The sequence below is a fragment of the Lissotriton vulgaris genome, chromosome 6 (genome assembly GCF_964263255.1).
Source record: "Lissotriton vulgaris chromosome 6, aLisVul1.2, whole genome shotgun sequence".
Classification (NCBI taxonomy): domain Eukaryota; kingdom Metazoa; phylum Chordata; class Amphibia; order Caudata; family Salamandridae; genus Lissotriton; species Lissotriton vulgaris.
Window position 1 is genome coordinate 442,380,466 of NC_141694.1, and position 15,373 is coordinate 442,395,838.

The 15,373-nt window shown below is 40.5% G+C and overlaps 1 protein-coding gene across 1 annotated transcript in view; it reads right to left on the reverse strand.

Annotated features, from left to right (window-relative positions):
* Positions 1-15,373, reverse strand: part of KHDRBS2 (KH RNA binding domain containing, signal transduction associated 2) — a 1,060,381-nt gene that overhangs the window by 415,658 nt on the left and 629,350 nt on the right. The gene's annotated exons all lie outside the window — the stretch shown is intronic.

A 15,373-nucleotide genomic window follows, 5' to 3' on the forward strand; every position in this document is an offset into this window, starting at 1 on the left:
ACCCTGAAACTGGTCCAAGGATGCTTGATTCTGGTCCAGGGAGGACCTAGCCTGGCAGTTCAGGCTGGACTGTTCCCATGAGGAGCAGGGTCAAGACTGATTTGCATATGGCTGGTTTGGCATATAGAGCAAAAGAACAATTGATTAAATCCAAATCTCTACACTGGGGTGAGTGGTTGAAACGTTTCAGCACTCCATCCATCATCTTGTTGTGTTTGTTATATTCACCCTAAGTGGCCAAGGGTATGCCCAGAATTGGGTCACTTGCTCGCTGTGCCACTGAATTTAAGCTGGCCACGTCGATGAGGGTGGGGTACTCTGAAACCTGTCCCAGAATGCTTGTTTCTGTTCAGAGAGGACCTAGCCTGGCAATTTGGGCTGGGCTGTTCCCATGAGGAGCAGAGTCAAGACTGATTTGCATATGGCTAGGTCCAAACTTGGGTGGCAAAGTGAGCAAAAGAATGACAGATTAAACCCAGGTCTCTTGACTGGGGTCAATGGTCGTAACGTTTCAGCACTTCATCCATCATCTTGTTGTGTTTCTTAAATGCTTGTAAGTCAACATGAAAAAGAGAGTTGCATCATATTTACATTTGCAGATTTAAAAAAAATATTTAATTGGTTATTTCATTTTAAAAAGCTTACTGGATAGATTCATAATCATGCATTTTATTGTGTCGACTGGATTACATAATTAGTGTGTTGGTTGCATTTTAATATATGTTAGGGTAGGTTGTGGCATCCCTTTTTCAAGCCAATCACTCATTCTGTGGCTGTGAAAGCTTATTATTATGCAGTGCCCAAATGACTGGTCCTCGTACGCTTTCATCATTTATGTGTGGTGGGACCTAAGATTGCTCATGGAATGAGCGGCTAAACTCTCCTTTGCATTTCCGTGAATGCAAGGTCCGATCCGAGAGCAGTACATCCACTAAGTATGTGGGGTAGTTACTCCCGAGGCACCAGACCTCTCCAGCTCATCAAAAGGAGTATCACTAAGGGACTCCACCTCAGGCTCTCTCGAAATAAGCACACAATAGAATTGCCACCTAATTATTCAACAATTGAGCATTTCCTCACACATCTTGTATTCATTATTCCAGAAGAAACCAAACTATTTTTTTTGTGATACAAATGCATGATGTGCTGATAAGAATCATATTTGAAATTGTGTTCCTCGTTCAGCTCACTTTACATAGTAAAGTGTTTAGTATGCACTTTATGTTCACTTGACTTTCAATCCTAGATATATAAAACTAACCATGCAAGGATCGTAAATGCTGTTCATAAAACACTGCGAAGATCGGGGTCAGCTAAACAGATGTTCAGTGTGTAGCTGATTCTTCGAATTGTCACTTAACTGTCTTTGGATAACATGCTTAAAATTCCCTGGCTAAAATATTTAAAATACTGCTTTAACGACCTTGGACGACTGGATCTCTTTTTAAACCCTGAAATGATTACCATCGAGGATGTGGCCTATGTTAATAAAACCTTTTCCCTATGTCAAAAATTTAACAGAGAAGGAGCAGAACTGGTTAAACCTAGTGTTCGTAACTTCATGTTACTTAAAACCGCCCCTCTCGCTGGAACCTTATCTAACATGGCCTATTTCATCTCATGAGTGGTTTCTGTTAACCAGATTCAGGTTTAACCTTTACCATCTTCTACTTGCTTTCCCAAATGGAAGTCATAAAGGGCAGGTCTTGCCGCCCTGTGGCTGCGATGTTTCATCTCCACAGGACCTAATGCACTTTATGTTCTTTTGCGATTATTATGATGTTCCCTGTAGACTCTTTTTAAAACCTCTTTTTAAAAAAATGAATTTAACCCAGGTTCGTCCGGCTCTTTGCTTCCTGCAAATGTTGAGCCCAGAAAGCAGTTTATTTGTGGTTCGGTTTTTAAAAAATTCATTGAGACTGAGAAAAAGTCTCCCAAAATAAGGGAACCTTATACCGTAGTCATGGTATCAACTACATTTTAGACTTATGTTTGCACTTATGGGATGCAAGCTTTTGAACTTGTTTTGTATTAATATATGAAGGAACTGTTTTATTACTTGCACAAGTTTAACGTACATATTTTTAATCATATAATTGTCCTTTTTATTGAAGAATTTTCGCTTTTATGGTTTGCTATTTGTAAAACCGAGAAAAGTATTTTGACTATGACTATGACACTTAACTGTAGGTATGGGTATATTTCGTGAACTAGGTGCTAACTACTCTAAACACTGAAGTATGTGTATATTTGTATGTCTTTTAAACTATCCAGTAGTCCCCTTTTGGCAGCTTTGCAGTCTTTTCGAGTAGCATAATTCTAGGGGTGAGTGAGACACCGTGTCCTACGTCATGCATTAACCCTTTCACTGCAATGGAATCTGGGCTTGCCTGTTATTTTGAAATGATTGAACTGACATTGTGCAAACGTGGCAGTGAGAATATGTATATACATATTAAGGGGAAACACCACATTTACAAAGTGAGTAGCCTCTCATGCGCACTGCCTTTGGCTATGCACAGTGGGGTTTGCCCTCAAGGCTTGGAGTCTGGCCACAACCGGTGCCAACGTATCAGGGTTGGCCAACCCCGCTGCACATGGCCTTAATTTGGGCACAGTAGGGTTTGACTGCAGGTGCCGGCCTCTGTCAAAGCCCTGTACCCAAAACTACATAGGCTGCAAATCCTGCTATGCACAACCTTCTGTTGTGTGCAGCGGGAGCTGACCAAGTGGCCTTCGCTGCACTTAGGCCCTGCGTCTAACTCAATCTGTCTCTATCGTTGTGTCTTTGTGTTTCAAAATGTATTTTGGTAAATATTTTGATGTTACTAGTGGTGTCAGTTTTAATGTCATAAGTGATGTCATCATTGATGTCATGTGTAATGTTGTATGCAGCATAAGGGTCTAGAGTGAGTTATGTTTTGTGCCGCCAACTATAACTTGCACATTTCCCGGGTTAGTTGAAATTAATCCAGAAGCATAACTTACTTTGAACTTTTTCAGTCAATTTAATATATTTGGGCTTTAGCCATGCACAGTGGTCATTGGGTGCAGTGTGGAACCTCTTGCGACCTGAGTCTAAATTTCACCCAGAGGCTACCCCTGTGCATAGCCTCCAATCATTCCCAGCCTCAGCTGCCTGCAGGACCGTGCCTACAACCAAGCAATGCATCAATACATCCTTACGCCATGTGAAATAGGGTCCCCTGCACATCCAGGCAGCTGCCAAGGCTCTGCGCCCAACTCACAGTGGGCATCCAAGGCATCCATTCCTGTTGTACAAAGAATATGCCAGTGAGCAGCAAGAGTTTGGCATGGGGCCTGGCCTCTGGCTCAGCTCTATCCATTTTCACCATGGACCAACAATCCCAGTTGTTTATGGTTTTATGTGGTGTTTTAGGAAGGCAATCAGTTTTTAGTTATTTGTAGCCTTAAACTTATTGAGATTTTTTTTAATTTTTAACTTTTTTTGGGAAACCTCAAATATGTTGGTAAACTGACTACTTCTATGGCTTTTACTTCTTTAAACTTTAGAAGAAGGCTGTGTGTTATTTTTCCTGTCTAACTTTCTTTATTGGGTTTTAGCATTGAACAACATATTGTCAGTTTATCATCATCAAACACCGATACCATACAGCAGGATAGCTGGATTGGCTATCATTTTCCACTATGACACAGTGTCTCGAATTTAAATAATTAGGCCAGGGCAGATTTCTTGAATTCCACTATGTGGAACTCTGAAAAGTGACAAAGAACTCCACCAAGCTACGTAGAGTTCCACGTGCGGTGGAGTGCATGATTTTGCGCCGTTCGCACTGATTTTTAGCTCTGGGTGTTTGTCCCTTGCTGTAAAATCAGCACGTAGATGATCACGCATGGAGCAAGAGGGCACTGCTTCTTAATGCTGCTCAAATAGAAGTTATTTATTTATATAACATTTTATATAGCTGGAACGTGACCCACGAGGGTATCAGAGCGCTTTACAATACACAATTATTAAGCATTAGATGACTGATGTGGTATACAAACATTTGGTACAAAAGAGGTATATAGTATGATATGTATAGCATAGGTAACACGAAGACAGCAAAGAATGAACCACAAGGACATCAGAGTACTTCATAATACACAGGTATTAGACATTAGGAGGTTGAGGTAGAATATATACATTCAGTAATATCCATACAATCCAAAAGAGGTAGATAGAAATATCAGGATAGCATAGGTAACTAATAATCAACATCGATTTAAAGCCTTAGGATGTACATTTGTTCAGTAGAAGAGTTTTTGCTTCTTGTTTTAAGGAGTTAAAGGATGATATTCCACGTACCAATAGAGGAAGGGAGTTCCAAATCTTCGGTGCGATCCCTGAAAAAGCTCTGCAACCAGTTCTCTTTTTATGGAAGGATTGTAGTTTCAGTAGTAGTGACCTCGGACTTCTCAATTGTCTACATCCTCCTGACCATTCTAACTTTAAAGCAAAGAAAGAGGGGGTATTGTTATGCAGGGCTTTTTGGGTCATCTTGGCAACCTTTAGATGTATTCTTGCCTCGTAAGGCAACCAATTGAGAGCTTTCAGGGTTGGAGAGATGGGGTTGTTTCTTTTAATCCCTGAGACCAGTCTGGCCGCAGCATTGAGCAAAGCCCTCTGCAGGGCCAACTTTTATTTGGGGAGACTGCATAGAGTGGTGCTTCTGGAATCCAATCTTGATAACACCAGGGCTTGTACCGCCATTTTTAAGTCGGTCTGAGAGAGGAAGTGTTTAGGTTTCCTTAGTAAACTCAACTGGTGATTGGCTCCCTTGGTGGCATTAGTGAATTGCGCTTGCATGGTCAGGTGTTTGTCTATGATGACTTCAAGGATTTAGCGGAGTCAATGATGTGGGGAGCACAGTCATAGGAAGTTAGATGTTTAACCAAAGGTCTATCTTGGGGGTGTGTTTGGGTGGGGAGATGAGAAGGAATTCAGTTTTTTTGGTGTTAAGCATAAGGTGATTGTCAGTGAGCCAACTTTGAGTGTTCTGTAGAATAGCGTTGAGAGAGAGGAGATTTTCATATACAGTTGGGTGTCGTCAGCATAAATGTGATATTGGATTTTTTCAGAGTTCAATGCGTTTGCCAGGGGCTGCATGAATAGATTAAAGAGAATGAGAGAGAGTGCTGAGTCCTGTGGGACCCCTATGGTGACCAGGGAGGGTTGAGAAAGTGAATGATTCATCTTGATTCTTTGTGTTCTGTTGTTAATGAAGGAGGAGAGCCATTGTAATACTAGTCCCGTAAGGCCCATCCTTCGTTCCAGTAGGGACAGTAGGTTGTCGCGCTTGACAGTATCGAAAGGGGAGGATAAGTCAAAAAGTATCAATAGGAAGGCTTTGTTGTGGTCTAGCATTTTTAGTATGTCATCCAATATGTGGGTGAGAGCAGATTCTGTGCTATGACCGTGCTGAAAGCCGGATTGGTGTTTGTCTAGGAGGTTGAAATTCTCTATGTGATTACATAATTGTAGTTCCCAAAGCTTGGGGATCTAGTCAGTGAAAGGATCGCGGACAAGAAGGAATTCGGACCTTCTTACAGACAACCAGTGCCAGTCCTAGCAATCCACGGACCAAGAACAGTACTTTTGCCGCCCCTTGCTGGTAAAAAGGAGAAAAGATTTGTGTCCATCGACCTGATCAAACCAAACTATGTGGCCGATACTAAGCAGTAGGCCAAGTGGACTCCGACAATGTAGCAGACGCACTCCTCTAGCTACAATCCAAGAGGTTCAAACTGAGAGACTCATCACCTTTGGAGATTCTACAGTGAGAAATGAAGGACTAAGCAACAAAACTATGGAACTTGTACCTCTTGAAACCCAAATAACAGTTCATCCTGATACACCTGTCTACAATGAAGTAACAAGTGAAAAAGTGGTTCCAGTGATTTCAACAAATTCTGATGGCATTCCAACCATTGACAGGACTGCCTCTGGCTATTTCATTAACTTTGATACGTTTTCTGAGGATCTCAGCGAACCTGCAACAACGCCAGCACAAAGACCTTTCAAAGAACAAGCAACAGACTTTTTTCATCACCTGAAAAAGACTGATCTGGTTTCACCATGGATTGAACTATGGATCATTTTGGGCATATTTTTCTTTCTACTTTGGTTAGCTCTGGTAATAACTCTGGATATGCTGATAATTGGAAAATATATTCAAATGGACACAGCAAGTAAAAGAGTGAACTTAATTCTCCAGCCACACAAATCATCCCATCTGGAACAAAGAGACTTGTCAGCAGTAAACATCACAGCCGTTCTTATACAAGATGGTATAGGCTGGGACAAAACAGAATATGACATTTGTAGCCCATCAGAGCTTTTGAAGATTCCACACTTATTTAAAATGTCATTAAGGGACTTTATTACCTCTAGTACCTTTTCTGATGATTGGCACTTTAGGACTTTTAATAATGTGATGTCTGATCTAGAGATGTCTGCAGTATTCACAAATCATGAATATTTAGAGGGTTCATCGGACTATGAACAAATGTATTATTACAACATTATGATCATCATTTCTTGCACAATTCTGTGTTACCAAGAAATGTATTTATGTATAACCAATGGGAACATTGTCTGACACCCCCAAAGGGTAGCTCAAAAACTTTTGCAATGAAGTTTCTATATTTTTCAGGGTACAATGTATCCAATGCTGAGATATTTTACTTTAAAAATGTGTACAAAACAGGAATGAAAAACATGTTAACTAATACGAAACAAATTTATTCTGCAGCCTTTATTGCCCAACTGTATAGACAGGGTTTTGACTTTTGGAAAGTCAACATTGAGACAAGATCTGTCTGGGGTTCAAAAGATTGGCAAGTGCAGGGGGTAGAAGCTTTGTTTAGAGCCTTAATAGTCCCTGAGAAAATTGTGTTTTTGAATGACACTGTCCAACAAATGTCTTGCCTTGGATTAGCTAGGAACAAAGACATGAATACTCCGTCCATACCTGCACCTGCAAGAAATAACATTACATAGGGGGAGGTCGACATACATACTATTTTGCTTCACAACAGATCAGATTGGAACAGATGGTTGCTCTGGCCCACATACACAAACAACTGTCAAGATCGATTCCTGAACATAACACAGGTTACACTATCAATAGGCCAGACCCACACTATGTTCAAAGACAGCATCCTGGGGTGACAATAACATACAGTGTAGGGAAACTGTGCCTTGATTGGCTACCGAAAGCTACAGTACAGGATGTAAAACAACACTTATCTTTACTTAAAGAAGGCGCAGACCTTAGGGTTATCTTGCTAGGACCTAGAAAACCGCGTCAAAAACGTTTCATATATGCCTGTATCTATGCTGCATATAACAAAGTATGGACGATTACCCAAGCAGAAACTGCAGAACGAATACGAGAAATTGATAGTATTAAGCTAGAGAAAACTCTCTGTAGTAGACAATGGGTTAACAACTCTGTCATCCAGGATATATTCATTGGACAGCATTGTGTCTTCTGCCATAGACATCATGGAACACGACCTGGTCATGTTGTAAAATAGTCAGTCTCAATTACATTCTATCATGCTATTAGGCTGGACGCTACAAAACTTGTGTGCAGGCTATGTGCCTTGGCGTTTAATCAACACTACGTCACTGTTTTCAGAATTCAATCTCACTGATAAACAGATCAAATTGGCACAAAGGGAAGCAGACTATACGGTGCTGAGCATTGAAAAACTGGAAAAATTACCATTCACAGTGGCAGAAAAACCAGCTACTGAGTGGATCATACATGGTAAAATTACTCTGCCTGTTACAATTTTCCATTTTCAATATTGCCTAAAATATATACCAGCAGGCAAATATGAAAGTTTGGATAAATAATACATCAAGAGATCCTGGAATGTACCATACAAACACAGATGTTGGAGTGGGGGGTGTGAAGTGTTTCTTAGCGGTACTAACTTTGAAAACGCACTAAGCAGTTCTCTCCTTTGTCAGGGTATTAACTTATACGGGGCCTGTGATGGTTCCACTACAAACTTATCCTGTCACCTGCAAGGCTCACCAGCTGCAGTGATTAATCCAATTTTTGGGCAACTTTCAAATGAAAGTTACCTCATGTTGAATGATCACAGCTGCTGTTGCATGTTACCAGGTATCCCATATCTAGTAACGGTAACATCCAGGGTCATTTGCTGTATGCAAGTCTTGTTTTCACAAATAGAGACAGTCAGGGAGTCATCTCTGTAGCCTTCACAGAACATCTCTTCTATATGAATTGATACTCTAAGGAATGAAAGCCATTCTTTTGCAACAAACAGTGCCACTGACATCAGCCAAAAAAACCTATGATCTACAAGTCGCAAGGATTTCTGCTGAGATACATGCCCTTTTGAATACAAACTGCCCTATACATTTCTCAGAAATGCTGGGACGTATCTTAAACATGTCTGATACGAGTGTTATTGTACATGTATTTAAAAACATGTGTGCAGGACTGTTAGCACCTTTTCAAGCAGTCCTCTGAATATTTCCAAACTTTGTGCACTCTGTGGTTGGCGGACTGCCGCTCCTTTTAGCACTCAATCCAGGGATCCTGTTTTTGCTCCTACTGCTACGATATGGCAAACCAAATCACCAGTGACACCCAATTCACCATGGAGAGAGCTCTACTGGAATTGAAGATTTGTGAGAGTATCGTCGAAATTTTGGGTTTTTCTCATCTACGAGAATTAAATGCCACATGTTTTCTGTCATTCAGACCAATCTGGCAAGATTGCACCTTACCTGTTCTACACTGCCTGCTTTGTGGTGAAGAATACGTGATAGACATCTGTCTAACACTCCCATGAGTCATGCCTACGGATGTCGATACTCTGATGGAGCCTGTAACAGCTCATGCTCTGTGTTGTCCCCAGCGGCTACCAATCCTGATGACGACCTTCATTGAGATCTCACAGGTGTAAATTACTGCTGCTGAGGTATGAGAGGAAACAACAGCCACGCAAGTAACATCCATTACGAACATTGCTGATGCGTCCAATGCTGAGGCGATAGTTCACATCTATTTGCTTTTAATCTTCTAAACGAGGTATTCCAACTTTCACCTACAACGGTAGATGACTTTTTGTCTACAGAAATAGAAAATTTCATGTTTTCTCCAAGCCCTAACACTGACTTTTGATTTTGGCACACAGTGTGCTGAGAAACTCAAAATTTGGCCTCCAATCTTTCAAAACATGGGACTAACTTCAGAACTTTTTCCTATGAATAATTTTTTTTCTCCAAATTTGTATTTTTTTTTTGGCACTTTAATCTGCTTATAGTAGAACTATTCATATAGAACAGAATTCTTTGAATACTTCCAGAGACAATATGTAACCTTGTCCACAACAATTTATGTAATCTGACATGAAATGGTATCGGACCTTTTTCTTCTGTATTTACGAGCCATTTCATCATGTATATATATTTATGATTCATTCATGTAGCATTCAAATGTCAACATGTGCATAGAAAGAAACATTGCTTTAATATGTACAGCACCATTGCATGTTATCCATAGCAACAGTTTTAATGCATTTTTACAATGTATTTTATATATGTTTTTAGCACTTCATGTGTAGCTATATTTTAGATATGTTTAGCATGTTTAGGATTTAGTAATGTCAGTAATGTGGTTCATACAAAACTGGAGTGGGTGTTGTGTGTTGATTTCCCGTTGTATGCCCTTATATAGGTACAATTCACAGTCCCTTTATTTAGGCATAGAAATCCAACACTTATTTAGGCATTGCTCATGTTAACCAAAAATGTCTTCGATTGTAGCAGTCCATATCTCTTGCATGATAAATAAGACTGTTCTATAAACCCTTTCATTGAAACTCCAGTTTCTCTATTTCTGTGCAACTCTGTAGAAATGAAGCATGCACGATTAACTGAGTGAAACTGTTATCTATTGTTTCCAGGATTATGAGACGTGTTCCAATTCTAAGGGAAACAAAAGTTGTCATGTTTATGCAGTTGTCAGAGACTAATCATTCCTTGTTCATTTGAGAAGTTTCTAATGACCTCTGAGTTAGCTGGCACACACAAGTAAATAGGTTTAATGTACCCGGTAGAGACATACTGACCTAAGTCCTATGACAAATCTATAGTGTATATTATTTTGATGCGCAGAGCCTATCAGGGATATAAGAACTACATTACACTTCTTCCACCTCCCCAAACAAAACCCTTAAACAAAAGTAAGCATGTAGTGTTGCCAGTGGTACGTAATACTAGATGAGGCTCAAGTGCGAGTCAGGGAACACAGTGTTTCCAAGGGGAATAGTGATAGTTGGGAGTACTAGATTTGAAAGATGTGAAGCACCCTGATGCGGGTGGGGCATGCCCACAACTGGAGATCTCTTGAAATGTTTTCTACTAAGGGGACCCAGTTGTATTTCAAGCTTTTGTAGTTGTCTAAGAGAATGTTAGCAATCCTCTCCATAGGGATGGCCTGCCAGAGCTGGCATGCCACTGAGACATTGATCGCGATTCCTTTTTCTTCTGTGCAGTCGCAGAGCGATCTTAGAGCCCCCAAGACACAACCAAAATATCGCTAGATGCATGATGTTTGACGCTTGAGGGAGTCGTCATGCAAACCAATGGGGCAAACCCAAGGGAGGCTGGAATCAGGTACCCTAGGATGTCTTTAATTTGGGTTAACATCTCGGTCCAGAAGGGGAGGGTGGTCAGGCAGTCCCTTCATATGCAACAGAAATCCCATAGCAGTCCACAACTCCTCCAGCAAAGATTGTATGTGGCTTGGATTGTTTTTCTGCTTGGTAGGATTAAGTTACCAGTCGCAATGTTGTGTGCCTTGTAGAGACCTCGTGGAAATCACCCTCAACTGTGCCGCTTTATAATATTAGTGTAAATCAGGTTGGTCCAGGCCTCTCAAGTCTTTCGGTAGCCTTACAACATTTGGTAAAGTAGACGAGCTCTGCAGCTTTCCCAAATGAAGTGGGCTATTAAGTAGTGAAGGGTAGGCAAACAATTGGGATCTATCTTGATGGAGAGCCCTTGAAAGAGATATAATAGTTTGGGTAAGACAGTCATTATGATTGCATGGATTCGGCCAAGCCACGAGATATACATGGGTGCCCATCTCTTGAAGTCTGCTTTTAGTTGCTGTAAGAGCAGGACATAGTTTGCCTGGGAGAGGTCTGCTATTCTAGGGGTTATGTCTCAGTAAATGATGCCCTTTTAGCCCATTGGAAAGGTAGAGAATTCACTAGAACTTCCATGTCGCGAGCAGGAATAGTCAAGTTCATTAAACGAGTTTGTGCAGATTGATGCTGAAGCCTGCCACCTCTTCATAGAGCCAGACCTCAGGTTGCAGAGCCATCAACAAGGGCTGGAGGTAAGTGAATGACAGCAACACAACATCTACAAATAAAGATATTTGGACCCAAAGAGAAGGCCTTTCACTAAAAAGTATGTTCTTTAAATCTGAGTTCATACAGCCTAAACCTAATTTCTCAATCTTGTCCCAATTGAAAGTTACACAGCAGCACCAATGATAGCCTATGGGACAGACAGCCGTTCAATAGTGAAAAAAGAAATTCACAGTATTTCACTACCAGGACATGTCACACACACACACCAGTATATGTCCTACCTTTCACATACACTGCACCTCACCCATGGGGGTATATTCGGCCTACCTGAGGGGTGCCTTGCATGTACTTAAAGGGAAGGTTAGGGCCTGGCAAGTGTGAGCACTTGTCAGGTCATCACTGCAGTTTACAACTGAGCACGCAGACACTCCAGTGGTAGTTCTGAGACACATTCTGAGACACATTTACATGGCTACTCATGTGGGTGGCACAACCAGCACTGCAAGTCCACTAGCATCATTTTATTTTACAGGCCTTGGCCCACCTTGCACATTTTGTAGGGACTTGCCAGTAAATCAAATAAGCCAATTATGGATAACTAATTATACTCACAGATTATACAGAGAGCGTATGCCCTTTAGCATTGTACATCAGTGGTAAAGTGCCCAAAGTCATATAGCTAACAGAAAGTGGTCAGAAACATAGAAGGCAAAAGTTTTGGGGATAGCCCTGCATAAAGGACCAGCTCTAACAGTATCAGATAAAGGAACCTACTGAGACATTGCAATTACTGTATGTGATAAAGGTTTCAATGAATGATATTATTATTCCTGGTTCTATTTCAGATTACTGAGACATAAAGGCTGTAAAAAGAATGCAGTCTGATTTATAGGCATATGCTCCTCTGAATAATGAAGATCCTTAATTGAATTCAGCACATTACAAAGAAATATACTGTTACCATCACTATACACAATATTACATACATAGTACCAGTTGCCTGAGAGAAATATTCAATAACCCACAATGGGAACATTGCTAGGCTCCACCTCCAAGTAGTCACCCTAATTTCATAAAGAAATGTCCTTATTTGCAGAGTAACAACAGATGAAGTCCTTCACCTTTCTATTGTTCACAGAAGCCACGACTGCTTCCAAAAAATCTAATCACTACTGCTGATTAATTCCACTGAGTTTAGTCAGAATCTGGATATATGAGAAGTGGAAAGCAAATATTAATGAGAAAAGTACTTGTGGGACCATTTTTGGGCACATTCAAGTCAAAGAACCCTTATTTCAAGCATGCATAAAACCTAAAGAACTTATTTTTCTGAAAAAACCTATACCTGTCTGGGATTTGGTACCATGAAAGGCCTAAGGAAACCTTATATATACCAATAGTAAATTTGACTCTGTTCAATGACTGGCACTTTCAAATGAATATGTCAGAATCAGAAATAAATTATATGATCCAAAATGGAACTTAGAACTCTAATCATTTCCCTACGGAAGGATTAGACTTTTGGTCAAATAATTCTAACACCTGCCTGTGTTGTTTTCTTCAGTACTCCTGGACCTAAGGCCAATCATCCTGAACTATGTTATAACATGCAAATACATGTACAACTTTTGCTAGTGATGGTTAGAAAATTTGAGTCTTTCGGCTGTGAAAAAGCATTTTCACTAATAAAAGAATACATGGATTTTCGGATTTTCTTCTAAGGCTGCATCCTACTAGAAATGAAAGATGCCTAGCAACAGGCATATATGCCATTTACAATGAGCTGAACAAATACTCAGACAAGGAAGCAGCAGAAAGAATTAGGCAAATAGATCAAGAACATTTTCAAGCAGTCTTTAAAGGTACATACAATGGAAGGCAAATGCTTTCTAAAAGGGAGCACTCATTAAACCACATTCTATTCTCAGCCTTAGATCTAATAAAAGGGGGTTTGAGGTTATTACAACATGGACAAGTTCAGTTAAGAACTACCATAAAATTAACTTGGGCATTAGTAACACTTAGGTCACGTTTTTTGCCTTGGCAACTTTTAAACGAAACTTTTGTTTGTTTCATTATAATCTAACACTAAAGCAAAAAATAAAGGCAAAGAGAGAATCCACCTATACACTATTGAGTATTGAGCAATGGGAAGAGGCACGATTTTCAGTTAGTGACACACTAACTGTGACATGGTTAATAAATGGTATAATTTCTCAGTCGATTATAACATTTTATTTTCACAGCTGCCAAAAATATAAATACGTAGGTTGGTATGAAACTATGCTTAATTCACAATTGTTCCATGCATAGAAGTTTCTTTTTTCTAACGTGTTTCATTGAAAATGAAGATTACCCCGTATTTATATCAGTACAGTTAATTGCAAACACTTCCTTCTATGTGATACTCTGTGGTTGCACGGAATGTGTAGCGCTTTGATGCCAGAGTTAAGTTGTGTTTTATCTGTAACCCCCACTCCATTATCCCCACACACCATGAATTGTTGAATAATTGTTCTCATTTATTTTTGACAAATATTACTTGCAGTGGGCTGGAACACGCCCGGCCACATGTGAATATAGTTTCAAAAACAGTACAGTCTTGGGAAAGGACCTTGTACCCATCACCTCGAAACAATTCAAAATATCCCTTGGCCTTGATGTTGTAAGCAAATTATTGACAGTTTTGCTCCTAAAAGAAGTCCCTTTGACTTCTGTGGATGAAATATACAATCTGCAGATAGCCAGAACTGCTTCAAAGATTCAGTGGCTGTTACACATGCAATATATGACTTCTTTTGCTGAGATCATGCAAATTATATTCAGCTCGTCTTTGACAACTGATATGGTACATCGATTTAATAACATTGGATCAGATCTGGTGACTGGATTTAAAGTAGTATTTGGACTGATACTATAATGTTTCCACTATTTGTTCTCCTGCGTGTTTGGAAGTTTTCCAACCATCTGACTGATAATCGGCTTTGGTAGTGCTATCTTTTTGCTTTTCCAACAGGGAAGTCAACAACATAGGGTACACTTATCCAGCTGAACATAAATGCAGAGAGACTTTAGGATGTTACTTGGGATGTGCCTGGCTATATGAACTCAGCAAGAATTGTATGCTATCCTTTCGCAAAATGGATGCTACATGATTGAATCCTGTGTTCTGGTGCATAAACTGTCCAACTGAAATCAGTCTACATCTACTTCTTGAACAGACTCCAGTGAATTACGAATGAAATAGGTTTGTTTCTAATGCTGCTAGCAAGGCACCTAAAATACATAGTAAAAAGACCAGGGATGTTTTATTTAGAAAGAGGAGAAAAGTGAGAAAATATGAGGATTAATTGGTGCACATTCAAATTTGAAATAATAGTTGTGGTAGATACTTTTGGATATCTTAGCTGTTGCCTTATTGTATTTTGAAATTAAAGAAATGTATCTGGAGGTATGTAAGAAGCTATGGGGCTGGTTATGATCACGGTTGGACTTAGGCCCAACCACCTTCGTATCAGGGATAGGACGGCCTGAAAAGCTGTTGGCAGTCCCTCACACTGAATTAGAATAAGTTCACATTCAAGGCGGTCGCAAGGTCTATTTTTTGTATTGCTGCGTATCCAAACACCACACATTGTGCATATGTTTGCACTATGTGGTGCCTGCCACATGGTGCAGGGATAGGCAGGGGGCTCCATAGGTGCCCCCCAAAACCCAACACTGAGGCCTAGAGGGAAGGGGGCCCGCTATCGGTCCCCAATGTCCCTTTCCGCCAGCCTTGTCTTTTACCTGCCATGAAAGGGCTGGTGGTGAGGGACATCATAATCCCCACGGCGGTGCCTGGCAGGCACCACCGCGATTGTAGGGATCAGAGTGCCCTCTGATGGTCCAATGGGCTCCTTGATCCCATTGAATTTGTGGCGGTCGCCTCTCCAACTGCCATCACTCTGCCCATCCCAATGTGGCGGGTGGAAAATATTCT